Source organism: Sturnira hondurensis, unplaced genomic scaffold, assembly GCF_014824575.4.
Source record: "Sturnira hondurensis isolate 20B ecotype Veracruz unplaced genomic scaffold, ASM1482457v3 Scaffold0015509, whole genome shotgun sequence".
NCBI classification, from domain to species: Eukaryota; Metazoa; Chordata; class Mammalia; order Chiroptera; family Phyllostomidae; genus Sturnira; species Sturnira hondurensis.
The window spans coordinates 3,774,238-3,787,335 of record NW_028088140.1 but is presented as its reverse complement, the minus strand read 5'-3'; positions in this window follow the sequence as shown (position 1 = coordinate 3,787,335).

Here is a 13,098-nt window from a genome sequence, read left to right as displayed (position 1 = left end):
CTTTTTCAAATGACCTCACCCTTATAGTACATTTCCTGTGCCTTGTCTGGTCAGTTGATCTTATTATGACCTGAATTAAATCAATAATATTATCTCTCGTAGGAATATAAAAACACCAAAGGAGACAAAGAGATAAATACAGTCATTCCAAGGCAGTGATCTAAAATCCATCAGCTCCTGGAGTGGAAGCCCATGGGTGTTTCTTTAATAGTTTCCTTCTATAACTATAAAGTATCAACTTGTTTGTTTTGTTTTAATTTGTTTGTTACACGCTTGCTGGTTTGTTTTCTCTTTCTTACTTTTGCACATTATCCTAGTACTTTTCTAATGACTCCCCTTCTATGTTTAAATTAGTTCCAGTTGATTTTGGTTGTAACTCAAAGAATCTAAACTAACTCAAGATGGGCTGCCTCCTTTACAGCCTTATAAAATGTTGCCTTGCTGAGATTTTTTTTAACTAATTCTTAGAGTCTCTTCACACAACCTATCCTACTTCCTGAACTTGTCACCAATTCACATATACGTTTAATTTATTTACATTCTCTAATTATTGTTTTATCCCTAATAGAATATAAATTCCATGGAAGAAAAGGTTAAGTTTTTCATTTCCAATACTCTGTCTCCATGACCTAGAAAGTTCCTGGCACATACACACATATGTATGTCACTGAATGAACATTTGTTGGGTACATAAACATTTATGGGACTAAAGTGTTGGAGTATGGTTTATTTCTCTTACTCAGGAATTTGAGTCTCCTAATTAACTCTCCCCTCCCCTCTCCTCCCCTATCCTCCTCTCCGTCCCCTCCCTTTCCCTTCCCTGCTCTTCTCTCTCCTTTTCCCTCTCTGCCCCGCCAGTATCATGCTCTCTCTCTCTCTTTTCTACAAGACCCCTTTGCTTGCTAGTTTGTCTTTGTGCTAGTTGACAGATTTGTAGCATGATACAATTTTCCCTGCCAGACACAGGCATAGGGCTCACCATGTTCATCTTTCTGATAAGATAAAATAGGTACACTAAGATTTGGATGTGGGCTTGTGGAACATGCCGGCTGGCTTCAGCATTGTTGACCTCTGATATCGGACTCTAGGAAAAAGGGTGGGCCGAGGTTGTTATGCGGTTATATGAGGTGGGGTTTGTCTCGCAGAGATTTGTATTTGTATGGCCCTGACTTCTGTGCATTTGTTCCTCAGATGCTTGGGGTGGAAAAGAGGAATAAAATGAAAGGCAGGAGAGGATAGAGACATGGTGAGCCCTTGGTCTTGGCCAGCACTCAATATCTTTTTGTCCTTGAATGTGGAAAATGGAAAAGTCAGGTGAGAAACAAAGGTCAACAAGCTACAATAAACAGAAATAACTTGATGGAGGCCAGATTCCTTGTTCCACATGTCATCCACCAGGTTTTCTGAAGTTACTTTTTTAAATGTGCTAGAAAATTTTATCCAAAGAAATAAAATAAATTCACTTTTAGTGAAAATTAAATGCACAAAAATTTTAGAAGATGACACAAATCTTTTTTCTTTTGCTTTTGGATAATCCTCTGCAATCCTCCCCTTCTTTTTATAAAAACCACAATAGGACCAGTAAATTGTGGCATTTAATCCAGCTTCACTAACATATGTGTCCCTTTCCTGGAAGCTGAACTATAACCAAAGAGGAAAAGAATGTAACGACTGCAAAATCATTTTACAAAGCCTTGCTTTTCAGAGACTAGCCTGGCCTGCTTTTTATATTTTTGACTAGAGAGTAAAGAAAACTTTGTGATTAGTAAGAGACATGTGAGAAATATGTGTCAACATTACCAAGGGCCCATAGTTGCTTACAAGTTCTTTCTGATCTGAGGGAGTACTTCTCATCGATAGTTTATTTCTTCTGAGCTGAAATCTTTGATTTCCTAGCACCACCTCCCCATTCTCTACCCAGCCCTCTCTATACTCCCTGTGGAGCTGATCCATGTAGAACTTTTAAGAAGGGAAAAATATCACAAAAATACACATTAATTTCTACTAATAGCATCTGTAATTGCAACAGGATGCAGAGCAAGGGTCCCCTTAAAATAGGAGGAAACTCCCACAACCCTTGGTTGGGGGAAGGGGATAGTGGAAGATAAAAGAACTTAAGATACTTTGCATAACAATAGCAAGTTAATTAGCCGTGCCTTTCTCAAAGGGTATACAGGACCACTGCCAAAAAAGAAACATGTGGCTCTGAGAGCATTCAGGGACTCCTGACATAACTTGGGGAGCTTATAATGTGCCTGCATGAGAGGCAAGGGGCAGATGCCCACCATGGCAGTAGCTGGGACCTCTTGCCCTGACTAAAGATGGCAGCTGCAAGAAGGTAAAAGATACGGGGGAACTGGTAAAAATGGAGCATCATAGGTGGGGCTGGATATGATGTCACATAAGAAGTTCCTTACTGAGCATTTAAATGAGGACAGGCTGAAAGGGAGCAGGAAGAAGCCATGTGATCTGAAAGGGTGTAAGAGAGAGTACACCACCAAGAGAAGAGGTCTGGTGTGTAAGGGAGAAGCCATGTGGTTGGGAGTGAGAGAGGAGCTACTTCTGCCTCACTGAAGACCATAGGGAGAAGCCACTCTCTCGGACAAGTGCCTCCCTGGACCCCATGATCCAGTGTAACAAGGCACATGTTGTCCTGAGTATGCGGATTTTTAATCAAGATGGACATTACTGACAAGCATAAATGCTGAACATCATCTTATGAAAGAACATACCACAGCCAAAAAATCTGAGTCCTTGTCATCACGTAGCAGAACATATTAAAGAAGAAAGAGAAGTCCGTGTTTTATAACAAACTCCAGAGATGCTCAGTGCAAGCTGTTTTGTGTAGTGTTCTGTAGCTCCCTCCAGCTCTTGTTTCATGCCCTAGGGAGTCCTTACTTGGCTAACTGCGGGTTAACCAAACACAGTATTTGGTGAGGTGCTCATCGGCAATGATTCTAATAATGCCCGTTTTAGACCCAGCCTGACCACTCGCTACACTTAATCCATCACACTTTTCCACACCCGTGTCTAAATGCTTTAGGGAGGATTTAAATGCCACTTTTTTGGAAAGTCATTGTCTCCTATCATGAAATCCAATTACCCCCTTTCTTTGAACTTCTTCCTTCTCTCTATCCCCCTCTTCCTCTCTTTTCTCCCTCTTTTTCTATCTTCTTTCATTTCTTCATCTGACCCGTATGACATTCACCACTGTCACATGCCACACACTCTCTTGCATATTGTGTTGTTTACTTACACACCCCTTATCCACCCATTTAGAATATGAGTTCTATGGAAGAAATGCTCGTCTCCATTTAGTCAAATAATTACCAATGATAACACTTTGCCCAAAAGTTCAGGCAGCTCGAGGGACACGAAGTGGCTTCCCCACCTGCAAACGGCCCCTGGTAGTTGTGTCAAAACACCACCTGAGCTAGACCAGTCGGGGCAAGGGCAAAGTCTCCTTCCTCTACACCCAGGGACTAAACTTATGATAGTAAAGGAAAACAAAAAGGAACTATCAGTAAATGCCAATTAATAGTTTTTTAAAGGATGTTTATAAGTTCTAAAGAGCTAGACACAGCGTCCAGCAGTAGGGATCCTGTGGACACGGGAGCCGTCAGGGCTACAGCACACGCCACCCAGTCCAGAGCACTTTTAGAATAGATGTGATAGATTCCATCTGGTAAAAATGGAAAGAAAATGGTGCAGGTTTTTGTCACTCTGCTCACAGTGGCACAGCAGCCAACTGGCAGCATGTAAATTCAAAGTTTCTCTATTTCTCTCTCTCTTCTCATAGGCTATGGAAAATTCTGAATTCTAAAGGACAACAAGGCTATATTTCAGAGATGACAGTGAAATTCTATGCTGTTCTCTCTACTTTAAGCTTAAGTAACTCCTTCATGATAGATTACAATATAACTAAAAAAACCCTCAGCTTTGAACATTTGTGCTCTCCTAAGGAGAACAAAGGAAAAGATGATTTGAGATGAGGCGTCACAATTTAATTTTTAAAAATACAGAGTATAAACTTTTCCCAAGTGTTATGCTTGGACAATCTGAGTCAGCATCACTTTGGAGCCATCATAAAAATGCAGAGTCCTGGGCTCCATCTCAAAACTACTATGTTAGAATCTGGAATTAAGTCTTAGGAACATAAAATTTTGACAAGCTCCTTGGATGATTCTAAGTTTTAAGAAAACCTTAGGTAAGGTTATTGAAAGAATACAGAAAGATTCTAAAAGGACTCTTCATTTTTAAATATGCTTTTAAAAATTCTTTTTGGATTATCTATTAAAAACATTATTTTTAAAATCTGAATTTAATCATCATTCATTTTTTGTAAGAATTTAGTGGAACCCTGGCTGGTGTGGCTCAGTGGGTTGAGGGCCAGCCTGCCAACCAAAGGGTCTCCTGTTCAATTCCCAGTCAGGACACATGCCTGGGTTGTGGCCCAGTTCCCAAGTAGGAGGTTTGTGAGAAGCAACCACACATAGATGTTTCTCTTCGTCTCTTTCTCCTCTTCCCTTCTCTCTCAAAGTAAATAAATAAAATCTTTAAAAAAATAATTTAGTTGAGTAAGGTGTATATTTAAAATTATTTTGGGACACTTTCCTTAACATTCATTGAGTAAATACAGGGTGAGACACAAGGAAGTTTATAGTTGTTTATATGGAAAATAATATAGTAACTGATTAATGATAATACAAGAATAGTTTCTCATACAACTGTAAACCTAATTTTGCCCCACACTGTATGTTAAAAGTAATGTAATTAATTGGCAATTAAAGAACGTAGTAAGCCAAAGAATTCACATATTTATGCATAAAGTTTATAAGTTTGAGCTAAAACCCTAGAAATAAATGTAGCGAGTGAGTTATCAACTTTGAAAGCCAACAGGTTGGAGGTTTTTTGAGAGTTGAAAATTATTTTAACAGTGCAAATATTATTGTCCTTTGTCTGAAAATATTTGAAATTAAGTTGTTTGGCTTGGGAGAAATTATAAATGTACAGTGAAACATGTGGCCAGCTCTTTTCAGATTTCTAATATTTCAAATAAAAACTGCAGTTCTCTACACAAGGTGGGGAAAATGCTTAGTGGCAGAAACTTCTGGCCAAGTTACTTTAGGATCCAATAACTTTGCTTTACTTTACAAGAATTCCTTTCTATAAAATGTGTATGCTTATTCAATTTTCCCCTTCAATTTTTCCCCTAACAATTCTCTTCAGTCTAATTCCAAGCAGGTGTAAGAATAACTTTGACTATAATTGAAAATATACAAAGGTGAAGATAATCACTGTATCATTTTTGATACAGATCTATTTATAAACACAATGCTTGAGCTCACTTCAAGATGTCAGCTAAATGTAAAGAAACTATTTTGTGGTTTGGGCAGGCAAGGAGAAAGATATTTTGAAACCCAATTTCTAGCAGTCCTGCTTTCAAGGTGTTAAGTTTGATCTCAGTGTGCGGAGATGATTTCAAAGGGCTCCAGGCAGTCATTTGATGCTGTGCTATCTCCTGGGCCCAGCTGATCCTGTTTTCTCAGGCAGAACTGGAAAGTGTACGCTTATGTAAAATTTGAATTTGATATTAGTCTTTCTCTTCTGGTCCAATGAGGTAAACCCATCTTTAGCAACAACAATCTCTTTTTGTTTCTTCTTCCTCTTCCTCTTCTTCCGCTTTCTCTTCTCCCCCTCCCACCCCTCTGCCCAGCCTCCTCCTCCTCTCTCTCTCTCTCTCTCTCTCACACACACACAAACACAGAGTTTGATATGTTAATGATTCTACAAATAAGATCTTTAGAATCCATAGACACAATTAAAATAATGTCACAGCTATCATTTCATGGGATCTTCATGGTATAAAAGTCAACTATGAGAAAATACAACTACTGGGATTTGATTTGGGGGAAAGTTTCGATTGTGTAAGGTTTCCGTTACAAAATGTAAGAGTTGTTGCAGAGAAGATTTATTCCAAACTCCTCTAAATCTCTAGTACACATATTGCACTATACATATATTTCATAACAGCGTTAAACAGAAATCATGGCACAGCACTTTTGAGTTTTTCTTTAAACAAATAGTCATTGAGACACTGAGTAACTTAACAGACAGGAAGGTGGCTTGATGCCTGAGTTCTCAGACAATCTTCTGCATCGCTAATATCTTTTATGGCACTTAGCAAGCTGTATCATGGCTATTCGTGAACCTCAGTTGCTATGATGTAGAGATGAAATATTGTCACAGTTCTCTGTTTAAAAACATATTCCAGTGGTGACATGATTCTCAAAAACTCTCCCCAATATTGTTTTCTATTAAAATCTTTTACATTGTTTTTCTTTACCAAATAACAGCTTATGTTAAGATCAACGGTTATTGCCCTAAAACTCAATATTAATGATAAGGAAAGTTACCAAAAACAAGGATTATGTCAAAACCCTAATCTTCCTTGAGCTTTCTGAAGCATTAAATACTGATGGGTAACAGATACTGAAATGTAAATGAATTAAAATTATTTTTTGACTTGACAGTAAGTCACAAAATTTTTTTCCTGTTTTTTCTTCTCTTGTTAATGGAAACACTATTTCTGTCATATTTTCACCAGTAGAGAAAAATAAACTAAATTATATCATATATAAAACTGTGAAAATCAGTTTAATCCTAGGAGCCACAAACTAGTGATGAGATTTTTTAAAGTAAAAAAATTGATAACTTTTCCTTTATAATATTAGTGAGTCTCTTTTTTCTGTGTAAAAAAAAAATTGGACCGAGAACAAAAGGTACCAGATTGGGGCTTTCTCAATACTTTTGCAGTCACTTTAGTTCTGCTTCTTTAATTTAGCAGACAGAAAGGTTAACCATCTTACCATCAGTGTGGTGTATCGCTTCAGATTCAATAAATGAAATTCACAGTCATTTCTGGAATCTCCATTACTATATACTGGCACCAAACATGAAATAACAAACATATTTTATTTGGTTTTATTTAAGAATTACAAGAAAAGTAGGTTTGTGTTACACTTCTTCAACACTTTAGCTTTTGGGCATACATTAGCAGTACACATTTTTTAAATTTATAGTTTCTTAGATGACTACTTTCTTAATGCCTCAGTTAGGAATGGTATCCTTTTAATAGGAAAAGAAATAACATCTTATCCAAAATTATGAATATGGAAACTATGGATGTGGTCTCTGGCCAGGAACATGAGAAACTATTCCAACAAGAAAAATGGAAAGAACATTGTTATACAACATCTTAGCCTTTATTCAAAGAATATCTCCTAAAGAAAAAAATCAGGTTTTCAATGAGAAGTAGTAGGCAAAATGTGTTAGTGCAAGAGAGTACAAGGTAGAATCATAAAAATGGTCTTTATGAGAGAGAAACAGTGGTTGGTGATAGGAAAAGACATGACTTGGGGTGATGAACACACAATATAGTATACAGATGATGTATTATAAAATCATACACCTTAAACCTAAATAATTTTATCAACCTATGTCACCCCAATAAATTCAATGCAAATACATAAATTGTTGCTTAAAGATATGAAACAATAAGATCAATAACATTTACATGAATTCAAAATGCATTCATATAAAAATACAGTTTTACAGGAAAAAATATAAATAAGAAGGTGCACATTAATTACATTAAAAGTTCTGTGCACACAGAGAGACATAAAAAGGTGAAAACAAACAAGCAAGCAGGTACGACCAGAGATACTGAAATAAGGAACAAACTGACGGCAACCAGAGGGGAGGGGGAGAGGGATAATGGGGGAAAATGTGGGGATGGTCATCAAGGAGCCTGTACAAAGGACACATGGATAAAGCCAAAGGGGGTAGGTTCAAGGGTGGGAGGTGGGAGGTTCTGGGGGGGGAGAGTAGTGGAAATGGAGACAACTGTATTTTAACAATAAATAAAGAAATAAATAACAAATTTAAAAAGTGAATAGTAAAAAACCACAAAATATCCATAAAACACAAGAGAGGCCTTTATGGGAAATAAGCAGAATCATGTGCACTTGAAGTCCGGCTATGTAAGCAAACAGGACGCTGGTCCCCTGCTTCAATGAAGACATGTTTGACATTTCATGAACCAGCTCTGCCCTTCCATGCCAGTTAGACCTTTTTCTCCTAACATTCTGACTCTCTTATCCCTTTTGATAGCAGCAGTAATAAAAGCTAAACTTCCACGATTGTCTTTGTTCTACATGTTTTACATATGGAATTACACTTAGTTGTGAAAATAACCGATAAGATAAGCATCATCGTGGCCTCTGTTTAACCAGGCAGATTAGATGAATCCCGCACAGTGCCGGGTAGCGGGGCATTTGACTGTGAGCCCGGCCTCCTCATTCCAACCCAGATCCCAAGGAAATCCTGTGGATAGCTGATGCTGGAGTTAAGCATTTAATTACGCATTATCTTTAGCTATTTCTTTAACAAAAAAACAAATTTACTGTCCAGTGATAAAACTACTAAGCAATGCTTTTATTTAAAACTCTTTTGTTCTGATATATTTTACATTTTGAGGGAAATACAGGAAGTCCATAATCTAGAGTAATTTTTATTCTGTTTTAAGAAGTAGAAGAATTTAGCAGAATAACAAAAAAAGAAAAGAAAAATTATCTGTATGCAAGTAATTAATTGGAATATCCAACCCCAGTGAGTAGTTACAATCAGTGGAACTCAAAATTTCTATTGAAATGAAGGCTAACTATAATTGTTAAAAATACTAATTTATTTTTTGTAACCAATTCTCATAATGGAAAAAAAGTTAAGAATTAGCTGCTTAAAATGAAAGAACACAGCTTAAAATTATTTCGTTGTGGAGCTAAAAGGGCTATGAGAGCAATCATCCAAATTTAATTCCTCTTCCTCATCACATATGCAGCCATTAAGTACGTACGGTATGTCAGCACAATGCTGGTCAATTTAAAATACAAAAAAGCAGAAAAAATTGCCTGGCATCAGGAGCTTACAGCCTAGAAGACAAGGATAGAGGCAACTACAAATTGTTTGAGTTGGAATTATCTGGGTCCACATTAGGAATTGTAATTTTTAATAAGAGCATATATTCATTTCTATCAGTGGGGGACAAGAAATACTGAAAGTCATCATGGGGGAAGAAGTGCTTTATTTGGGTGTGTATTCTGTTGATAGACAAGCGGTAAGAGGATTTCTGGTAGAGGAAGCATTATGACCAAGGTTTGGACTGATGCCATAACAGTAAATTCAGAAAACTGCAAAAATCCACGTAAAAGAATCCTGATCATGCAGTAAGCAAAAGACAAATCATGGAAAAAATCTCTTGTGCAAAAATAAGTAAATAAATAAAATCCAATTTAATCTTTTAATTAAGCAACTACATATTTCTGGGTAAAAGAATATTTTCTCCAACTCCATTTTTCTCTACGTAGGGAACTGCCCTTGACAGCAATCTGGGTGGGTGGGGCCTAGCAGCCCCTAGGAATCCCTTCCTTCCCTACCCTCCTAAAGCCCAGTGGAGCCTGTGGCTGTTTTAGCCAAGCAGATGCTTGCTCTTGGCTTAGAATTTGTCTGCAGTGGCTCCCAATGATGGCCCCCAGGGAGCGCTGTTAGTGTTGGCAGTGACTACCTAGCCAGATGATTCTACCAAAGTCTCTTTGTTTTCTGCTTGTTTCCCAAATCCAGGCTTTCATCTTCCTCTTGTTCATATGACTTCACTTATTATCTTCAAAGAATCATAGGGGAAAAGGGGAGGGACTCACATGAATAAGTATAAAGGACACATGGACAATAATTAAGGTGGGGGGGCGGAAATGGGAGGGAGGTGGGGAGCACTGAGGGGGCAGGGCAGGGAATATAAAACAGAAAACTGTACTTGAACAAGAATTAAATTAAAAAAAAAATTTGTTTTGGTTAAAACACCTAGAGTTGTTAACTGGTGTTCATAGCCAAGGAGCCTGGTTTGATAAAGATATTGATGCCAGAAATTCATTATGACATCAGATCATTGGGAAACGTGGGAAAAAGTAAGATTGCTTATCGGTGTACTTCAGGTAAAAGATAGTAAAAATTCTGAAATTATGCAGGGATGGGAGCCTGAAGACAGTGACCTGCAGAAATGGGACCTACCTGCGGCTACCTAAAATGACACATCTCCTGAGGGTAGGTCTTTGAGAGACACAGATGCTGGCATAGGGAAGTACAAAGGACGTGAAAGAGAACTGAAGGGCAGAGTGGCTGCATCTAAAGGCCCAGGGAGTAGCTGGAAATGAGAGAATGGCAAGCTCGAGTCCATAAATTTTCAGTTTATGTTCAGGGACCAAAATACAGGGACTTGATAAAATTATCTTTAAAAGATAAAGTTCTCATTTCTGCTGCAGGATGCAAGGGTGAAACACACACACATATACACATTCTTACTTGTAATTAATGCACTATTAATCTTGCCTCTATAAAAGCTAGGAAATTAATCTGAAAAAAAGGCCCCCAAGACTGACTAGGGTTATACAATAAGGTCCAGATTAGTGGGGATGCCTATCAGCCTCAGCCCCACAGAATCTGTGTTGCTTGCTGAGAGAGCTCCACTTTCCTTTGCTTGTAAAGCAATTCTTTCTTGCTTGAAAATGCTGCTACTCCTTCAACTCAAGGCATTAACTTTAAAAGAAACTTTGTTCTTTACATGCCCCTTTGTTCTTTACATACCCCTTAATCTTCAAGGATTCCTAACTGATAATAAGAGGTAACAATAAGGTATCAATAACAGGGGTCTGGCAAAAATAACGCCCCTTTTATTACAAAAATCATTTATTACAAAATCACAGCATGTAATTCTGTAATATAACAATATCACACTCAAGCACACCGTATGACATTTTAGGTGAAATGTTCAAATTGCTGTCCATCTTGTGCAAGACATTCACGTACCCTACCAGCCACACTCAGCAGGCATTTCTTCTGATGACCCTGTAGAAAGCAAAATCTAGAGGTGAAGATATATTCTAAAGGAACCACAGGCATTTCCTAACTTATATGGGCTAAACATTCAGGAAAAATAATTTCTGAAAATACTCAACCGAGGAAGGAGAACGAAAATATTAGATCAGGTTGAATTTAGTTTTTTTGAGCACACTTCCAGGGATTCTGGGTTCACTGAATTAATTTAAACAACTAGGAATCTGTCTGAGAGTTTGCTGGGACACATCATATAATGGAACTCAGCAGAAGTGTACATTAAATTAAATGGGTCCACTAGTATATTGCAAAGGCACAAACTAAAAGTCACATACAACTGAATTCTGTGGTGGATTTATCATGTGTCATCCACCCGTCCACCTTTACCATGAATTGAGAAATATATTGGAGATGAGGGTATCAGGACGAATCCGGAATGGAAGAGATCAAGTAGTCTTTTAAATACCAAGGAGTAAAATAAGTATATTTCCCACTAATAGATACAAGGATCAACATAAAGTCAGAATTTTCTGATCCTAAGATAATGGTTAGTTGATAATGAAATTTCTGAGAATGAAAAAGACACAAAGTTCTCCATGGAGCTATTTGATTTGTAAAATCAAAAGCTCTTCAAAAATGCTTATCAGAGCCCTGGACGAGCCATTATGATGTATGAGGCAGAATATCTGCCCTTCACTGAATTTTCAAACTTTAGTCAAATCGTGGACCTAGAGCTAACAGAATGAGAAAATGTAGTTCTGAAACAAAACTAATAACTAATTCCTGTGAACATAGGGCACTCCTGCCATTGCTAGTTACAGTATTTTGGTGTTAAGATAACAAATGGGGAATTACCTTTATTTATCTCATAATCTTCCCAGATTTATTTCCCAAATTTTGTGTGTGCAGTTGGAATGGATGACCTCAGAAAGTGATACATCTCTTCATACTGGCTCTGTTACTCATGCGAGAAGAACCATTCTGATTAAAAAGATCAAGTAGAAAACTACAGAGTAGAAAATTCCACCCCTACACAAAAAAGAGTAAATTAATAGCAATGTAACTTCTATAAAACAATTGGAAATTTTAGCACTACTTTTAAAACTAAAAATGCAGGGTAAATAAGTCTCAGAAGATTTCCATTTAAGTGTAGTGTTTGGTGATGGAAGAATAGTTTTAGAGAATAAAAATGGATTTTCCAAAGTTTAATTGGATGGTAGCTGCTGTTTCCTATGGAGTCCAAATCACCACAGCTCTTAGGACATTGTGTGAAGCAACTGACCCGAATAATGTCTTTTTCCACTATTCCAATAAACAAAGTTGTTAGAGGCAGGCTGTTTTCTTTCACCAGACAGGTACAGCAACAGAATTTTGCTGTACTGTTTCTGGATTGTGTTAACTCATGGCTTTGTATCACATTTTAGTCAGCAGAACTAACCATCTCACGAACAGCTGTAATATGATCTGAAGGGGAAACTTTATTAGCTAGATACACTGTTTAGATACTTGGATGCCAGAGCACTGGAGACAAATGCAACAGAGGATCACAGGGCAGCCGAGTCATTGATTTACTGTAAGGGTTTAGGGTTCTGAAGACGGTCGGGCTATCTCTCCAAAGTGAAAACAAATTGCTGAGCTATGCACCCATTTCCACTAAGAACATGGGGAGTTCCTGAATTTTGTAGGCTACGTGTGAGCCCAGTGCTGAGAAGCTGTAAGATCTGAGTTTGTCCATGGCAATCAAAGATTTTCCAAATAGTGGAGCTCACAGTGATCCCACTACTTTTTACTCATCAGATTAAGTGATATTTAAACAGTATGAAGCAGATCATGTCATTAAATGTGGTAGGTGGCAAGCCTCAATAAAAGAATTAAACCCCTAATTTTTCAAAACATGGGCATGCTATATTGAACAAGTACTTATCATCTTTTTGAGAACTCGACACAATGGGACACTAAACAATAATTTGACATTTATTGCCCATAAACTCATATTATCTGATCTATCTAGCCTAAAATCTGAACATGATATACATGCAAATGAGACCAAAAAGGTCCTAGTCCTGTGTCCCCGCTGCCCCTTCCTCAGGCACACTTATGACCTCAGAGGGGCTTTGTCTGTGACCAGCTGACTGAGAAGAGTATATATACAGT